This window comes from Epinephelus lanceolatus, chromosome 3, assembly GCF_041903045.1.
Source record: "Epinephelus lanceolatus isolate andai-2023 chromosome 3, ASM4190304v1, whole genome shotgun sequence".
NCBI lineage: Eukaryota > Metazoa > Chordata > Actinopteri > Perciformes > Serranidae > Epinephelus > Epinephelus lanceolatus.
Window position 1 is genome coordinate 29,983,247 of NC_135736.1, and position 7,096 is coordinate 29,990,342.

Here is a 7,096-nt window from a genome sequence, read left to right on the forward strand (position 1 = left end):
TGTTTCTCGAATGGCCACTTCAATCCCTGTAGACCCCCGTCTTAAAATGCCTAACTTTACAGCAGAAATAAACATGTTTACAAATTTTGAGTGCCCGGCCATCTACAGTTGGTGTCCTCAAGCTCTCAGTCACATTCACCCCTCACTCCGCCACAGCTCCACCCTCTCGTCCTCCTCTCATTGAGTTTAAGCAACTCATTGCGTTTCAGAAGCAGCTTTTTAGGCACCAAAAGTGGATGTTTTTCACTACGACATTGCTGCATCTCCAGGTGAGATTGTGTCACCAAAAGCAAGGTATTTTAAGCCAAAACAGGAACTTTTCCTAATGACAAGAAAGTGATTTTTGTGCTTCAACATACATGTTACCCTTCAAGTTTCAACCTACATACAAATGTAACGCATCTATTATTTGCAGAAGCGTACAATGCAAAAACATTCTTGTGACTGGGTTGCACTAAAACTGATCTTGATTACATAATTGCCTAATGCCACAGTATACCCCCCATCTTTCCAACATGGTCTCCAGAAAAAAAACATTTAAGGTTGTTGATGACTATTGTACAGTGCCTACAGTCATTTAGCCATTACTTCATTAATACACCCAGACAAAGGAAGACTGAAGCAGTATTAACATTCAGCTGACACATACGAGACTGAAAACAAAAAGACAGCTGAAGCTGCACAGCTCTCACCGCAGTGTGACACTGAAGGAATCGTTAGGGGAGCTCGGGTCAGGATGAGGCAGGCGAATGAGATGGACTGACTTTCACAAATGTGAGCCGATGGACAGACTCATTCCCGGGCTCACCGCCGTCTACTATTGATCCAAACGACTGTTTCACAGAAACAATTACCCTCCAGTATACATACATCAAGACTGCATGCCAGGAGGATGTTGTTAAACACACTAACAACACTGCTTCCTGCTTTGACCACTGTGTATGTCGGCACGCATGGAGACTTACAGTATTGGGCCACTGTTGAGAATGTATATGGAAAGCTCTGTTTATATTCAGCCACCTTATTTCCACAAACAAGGAGGGGAGATTAGATGGATATTAGCTTGTTAATGAAAGAGTGTAAAAAATACTGGATCTCACAGTTTCCTCAGCAGGTAATAAGACCCATTAATAAGTGATGCCGAGTGTTTACCTAGCATTTAGTGGCATTAATCTAAGCCACTGCTGGCGATGCAGCTTGCCCTCTCATATATGCTTACACATTTGTCACCACCAGCAAGGAGAGCTACAATACCTTATCCAGTCAGAGCTGGATAAGATACTCTGTATCTCATATCCTCTTAAAAGAACATAAGCAAACTTCTAATGTACGTACGTTAAGCTCCCTGTGCTAGCCTAAACAAGGCTGGGGACGTAGCTTCTGTAGAGGACGTGTGTGGGAAATGATGCAGAAAATGGCCTCTGTGATTTGTGGCTGCATTTCGTCTGTCTCTTAGGTCCTCTTATACTCATTAATCCTGAGCCTGTGTTGACAAGATATTCGAGTTGCTGGTAGACGAGTGAGAGAACCAGTGCAGATTAAATATTTCCTATTTCAACCAAACTCATATACAGAGCTCTGTCTAACAAGGACGGGAAACTTTAAATGAGAAAAAATGTGATAGCATGTCATTCATGAAGAATATATCGTTATTCAGTGGTTGTAAAACCTTTAAGACAATAAAGACGATTCAGTGAATATTGCATGAAAGCAATTTACACATTACTGTCAGTATTTTTCCAGATTCAGTCTTTGGCCGTCACGAGCTGTCAGAAAAAGTTTAAAAGCCCCAAGGCCAGAATCATGAGCCTGATCCTTGATCTCTAAGTGATGGTTGGATGAACACCATTTTGCAGGCAGCTGCAACAATAACAGAGCAGCCCAGAGATGCCTGAGCCAGCTGTGCATGGGCACAAACACAGTCTTGTTATAACAGGAGTGAATACTGAGATGTAGTGAGTCTCAAATTAATGATTAGCTGAAGGGAAAACTTGATCACAAGAGAAAGGACATTTAGGACATGAAGCTACGGTGAAATGATAAGTTTCAAATGAGGCACAAAACTGAAGACTAGTGCAGAGTTGTAAAAGGAGAGAGTGCTTTTGCTCTGAAGGATAAGCCTGGTGATATTCTAGGGCTGTCACCCTTTAGTCTGATGGTCAACTGGTTGGTCGATGTGCTCTCGTTCAACCAAATTCTCATTAGTCGAACAACTGCTGGTGTTAATTCATTAAGGCTGTGTGTCCACCAAAATGTTACTTTTACCAACTGAAAACTGCAGTTGTTGTTCAGCATGTGTATTGTCCTCTGTGATTGTTTGTCTTTGTGGTATTTGTCCCGCCCCTTCTCTACTGTGATTGGATAGCTGGTGACAGTGACAAGTGCAGTGTTGTACCCAAAGTTAAACATTTTTCAACTCTCATTATTTTATGTTTTTCTTTAGAGTTGAAATAATTAATCAAGTCTGTTTTCAAAGAACATTCTGTGGCTCTCTGATGTGAGGATTTGCTGCTTTTCTCTGCTTTACATAGAAATATCTTTGGATTTTGAACATTTAAAGGAATACTTTACTGATTTTCAACCAGCTTTGAGTCATGACAATGCAGGTAGTATGTGTAAATGAACTGTGGTAAACTTCCCTCCATCTTGCCAGCGCCAAGATCTCCCTGCTCATCTCCAAGCTTAAACCTTAAACCAGTGGATATTTGCTGGCTGTAGGGCTGTGGCTCAAACTACAGATAATCTTTCCGCATTTTTGTATGCCTGCCACCATTGACACAAAGAGTATAGAAGCGGATTGAGTGAGAGAGAGCCACCCCTCTCTCTCAAACTCAGACCAAATGCCAATCAAACGGTCAAATATGAACCCAGATTTTGTTACTGCGTGCGTTGCCTATTTCTCACCTATAATGACAAACATATTCTAGCTGTTTAACTGTAATTCAAGATCTTTTGTTAGCAGTTGCAATATTGTTTTCTGTGGAAAAACTGCCAAGCTTACACAACATCACCCACCAGCAGGAGCAATTAGTGGTCCAGTGCAGTGTAGTGCATTCTGGTAGTTCTAGCTTTTGTATCTCTTGATCAGAAGCAAACAACACACACCTCTGTTTCCTCTGGTCATGTAGCATCTATTTCAGAAGTATTTGTCTCTTTCTACTGCACAGACAGCCAAGTTTTACATAAAAATAAATAAATAAATAAATAAAAAAAACATCTTCCCAGTAGTGAGACAATTCTTTAAAGACATCGACTTGGGTATTAAGAAAGAGTGAAGGATTCCTGTCACTGTTTTCTTTTATCTACGATCCTACTGAAAAGTATTGGCTGTGTATCCACAGTCTGATTTAGTTTGGTCCTCTGTGCCACAGAACAACCATTTGAGGAAAATAACTAGAGCTTTTTAGTAAATGAAACTACACATTTGAGACCCTCTATCTTGGAGATTTACATATTCAGCAGTCGTGAATAAGCTTGAGGAAGGTAAGGAGGTCATAAAGTTTTCAGAGACAAACTAAAGCACTGTTAGTTTTGGTGTTTTCACAGAATCTGCAGACAATTATTCTTTAAATACGCAGTAAGTGTCTAACATCAGGACCTGCACTGAAAACCCTGTGGGATATGCGAATTTTAGTGCGAGCGCAGCTAGCTTGTACCCATGAACTGACTGACAGCATCCTGACAGGTGGATCTGCATCCCTGTCTGATCTATGAACCTCACATCCAGAGAGGTAACTGTCAATCAGGGTGAATCAGTCAGCTGGTGGGTGGATAGGTGGGTGAGCATGAGAAGGAGGCAGAGAGTGTATGATTCGGTGTGACTCAGAAAAAAGATAAACAAAAGTTTCCCTACTGTCCCAAAATGGCACAAATACAATACTGTAAACACACATTCGTAAGTTTTCTACCAATGGAGGATTTCTATCTGCCTGTGGGATTGTGGGTAATGAATACGAGACTCACTGTCACAGTTCTGAGAGTCCATGCATACATGCATACAGAATGAAAACACACACACCAGCACACACACCAGTAGGAATATTCAACGTTATGGACTGCACAACAGTCATTAAAATATTCTGTACCAGTGTGAATCCTCGCCTCACATGTGATCACTGGGAAACCATCTGTCTGCTGCCACATTTACATGACGGCTGAAAACTACATGTATGAAGACGCCATGAGGTCCGCACACACACACACACATAGCATGTGTGTGCGTGTTGTGTAGTGCTGCAGTGCAGATACAAAACACAATTCTCCCTGGCTCAGTTATCATCTGACAGTGAATCTCACCCTACAAAAAAAAAAAAATCCCATAAAACATGTTTATTTCCTGTTTTTACTCCTGTAGTTCTTCCTCCTCGTCTCAGCATGACTGCTCCCAACTTTTATGTCACATCTGATTTCTACAAACACAGCAGCATATAGGCCACAGCCCACTGACTCTGAGTCAGATTTCTCATGCACTGTAGTCACATGACAGTTTCCCAAACTCCAGCAGCCCTGGCTGTTTGTCACTTCAGCAGCAGTGTGCTGCTCAGGAGAGTTTCCAGGCGTCCCATGGGAATATTATTGTTGGAGAGTCATGATTTCAGTGGACTCTGTCTGTTTGGTGTTTGCTCAGAGGAATATTAAAAAGCTAGGATTTGCATGAAAACTAGTCAGTGAGCATGGCTGCAAAAAAAATATAAATGCATGTGTGTCATGCTGAGATAGTTTATGGAAATATTGCCGCATTCAAACAGCTGTGTGTGCACTACATAAGCAGACACATGCAACTTGCATTGGAGCTCACTTTAACATTTATAAATACAGCAATAGCAGGTACAATCCCCACACACCCAGGCCAACACAGGCCGGTCACAGTCTCCTGTCGATTGACAACCGCTTAACGACGTGACAGTAAACATTGGCACATCCTGCGCTGCAAAACACATTGATCCTCATATCTGCACTGCACATGGATCAATCACAAGCAGCGTATCATGTGGGTGTGGACGAGCGGCATCACCAAATGTCATCATGTTAGCAATGAACGCCACCGTAAATGACTTAAACGCACCAACAGGCCCTGGAGTCAGGTTAATGCACACCGATACTGATGGCAGCAGCTGTGCCCTCTCGGAGGGGAAGGGCGACAGGCTGGCATGTGCCCGATTTTCTGCTGTTTTCACAGCAGCACTGGCTCATCGCTGGACCGGACTCGTTGCGTAAATGTGTTGCACAGGAGCAGCGCCGTCAATGGAGCGATGATTGAAACATATACACAACGCAAAAACACACGCGCGGCGACACAAATGTGGCGGGGGGTCAAAAAAAATGAAAGAAATGTGCGTCTCACTCACCTCGCAATCTTCTCCCCATTTTTTTTTCCGCTTCAACCAAGGAACCGCTCCAGCCTTCACTGACGTCACGCAGCCCCTCTCTGCAGCAGAGAGCAGCAGGCCTGCAGAGGACGACCAGGGAGGAGAGGCAGAGAGAGGAGGGAGGAGAGAGGAGAGGAGGAGAGATAGAGACAGAGAGAGAATGCTCTAACAGATGCAAAAACATGAAGCATAAAAAATGCATCCCTCCCATTCTGATTAAGGAGTGGATACTGTACCTGTGAGGCTGTGGGTGTGGAGATAGCTGACACACACACAGACCGACACACACACAGACAACACATCACATTCTTCCAGCTCAGCATTGCAAGCTGTTAAAGACAATTTGCTCCTGCCAGCTGCTGCTTTGCTTTGTGAATCTACAGCAAGTAAAGTGGGGGATTGTGAAACATCATCTGTGTCATGCATCACTTTTACTGTTTAGCATCCTGTCAATCATCCACACAATATGTCTCTCAGACAGCCTTGATACACAAGGAGTCATGCAATCTATGGACCTCCTGCTGTTTCGCTCCTGGAGGTCTTCCTTTGCAAAACAGAAGGTGATTAAGAGGGTAAATGTCCCTCTTGGTGCTGTTTGATTCATGTAAAGTTTGTTTACAATGAAGACGGATTGGACACTTTAGAACAAGACTATTAAACTGAGGCCGCTGTGGCCATAAGTGATAATTATGTGGTGATTATAAAGGGTAAAATGTAGTGTAACAGTAGCTCAAGAAGTACCTTCAAGTCAGCAAACTGAGCCAGTAATGTCCTTTACTATCTAACATTACTAAACATTAGCCACCAGACCAAGAAAGGATGTAACAGCAAAACCCCTGAGCAGGGGCGTAAATATAGACAGTGCAGGCAGTGTGATTGCACTGGGGCCCATGGGACAGGGGAGAAAGTAGGCCCTCCAACAGCGTGTCGGCCAGAGAGCAGGTTATTGTAACTCATTCAGATTGCCGCCTCAGAAATACACCCATGTCCAAAGAGAAACCAATGTTAAATCAACTGCTATAAATGTCATCGCAAAGGCAAACCCATCTCAGTCATGGTTTCTTTTTTTTGTGTGTGAAAATGTCAACACCAAATCTATTCTACTATAAAATAATATGTCTACATAAACTATAAAATTACAAATAAACTGTAAAAACTTTCAATTCAACAATACAAACAGTACAATATTTAAAAAAATATATTAAGAGCTAAGGAAAATAATGTGCACAGAGGCAAAAATACAACAAAAGGAAATAAAACACAAAAGTTACAAATCACAAAAGTACAAATCAGGCATTTAAAAAGAAAAGCTTTCCTATAAAAATATATATTCCAGAGCTTCGGGGCCTTGATGGCACAAGCCCAGTCACCTCTAGTTACCAGCCTTGATCTAGGGACGACTTGTGAGGGTAGGCTTGAGCATCTCAGGTCATGACTTGGAGGTCATGACTTGGAGCACAGGTAGTCAGAAGCTCAGCTATATAACTCGGTGCTAAACCATGTTGAGCTTTAAAATTTCATCAATTCTTAAGTTAACTGGCAACCAATGGAGGGAGGTGAGAACTGGGGTGATACGTGACCTACGATTTGTCCTGATTAAAATACGAGCTGCAGCATTCTGCACTAACTGAAGCCAACCTACCAAAAATTTACTGGCATTTTTGTCATATACGGATTTGCACTGATGATTGCCTTGCCTTGACTATGTTGATGTTGTCCAGTGTCAA

The 7,096-nt window shown here is 42.5% G+C and overlaps 1 protein-coding gene across 2 annotated transcripts in view; it reads right to left on the reverse strand.

Annotated features, from left to right (window-relative positions):
* The window catches only part of fbxo41 (F-box protein 41), a 76,724-nt gene extending 71,245 nt beyond the window's left edge, over window positions 1-5,479 (reverse strand). For both annotated transcript variants that reach the window (XM_033624845.2, XM_033624843.2), the window contains exon 1: window positions 5,349-5,479. The gene's annotated coding sequence lies outside the window, so the exon portion shown is untranslated. The remainder of the gene's footprint in view (window positions 1-5,348) is intronic.
* Between the last annotated feature and the right edge of the window lie 1,617 nt (window positions 5,480-7,096).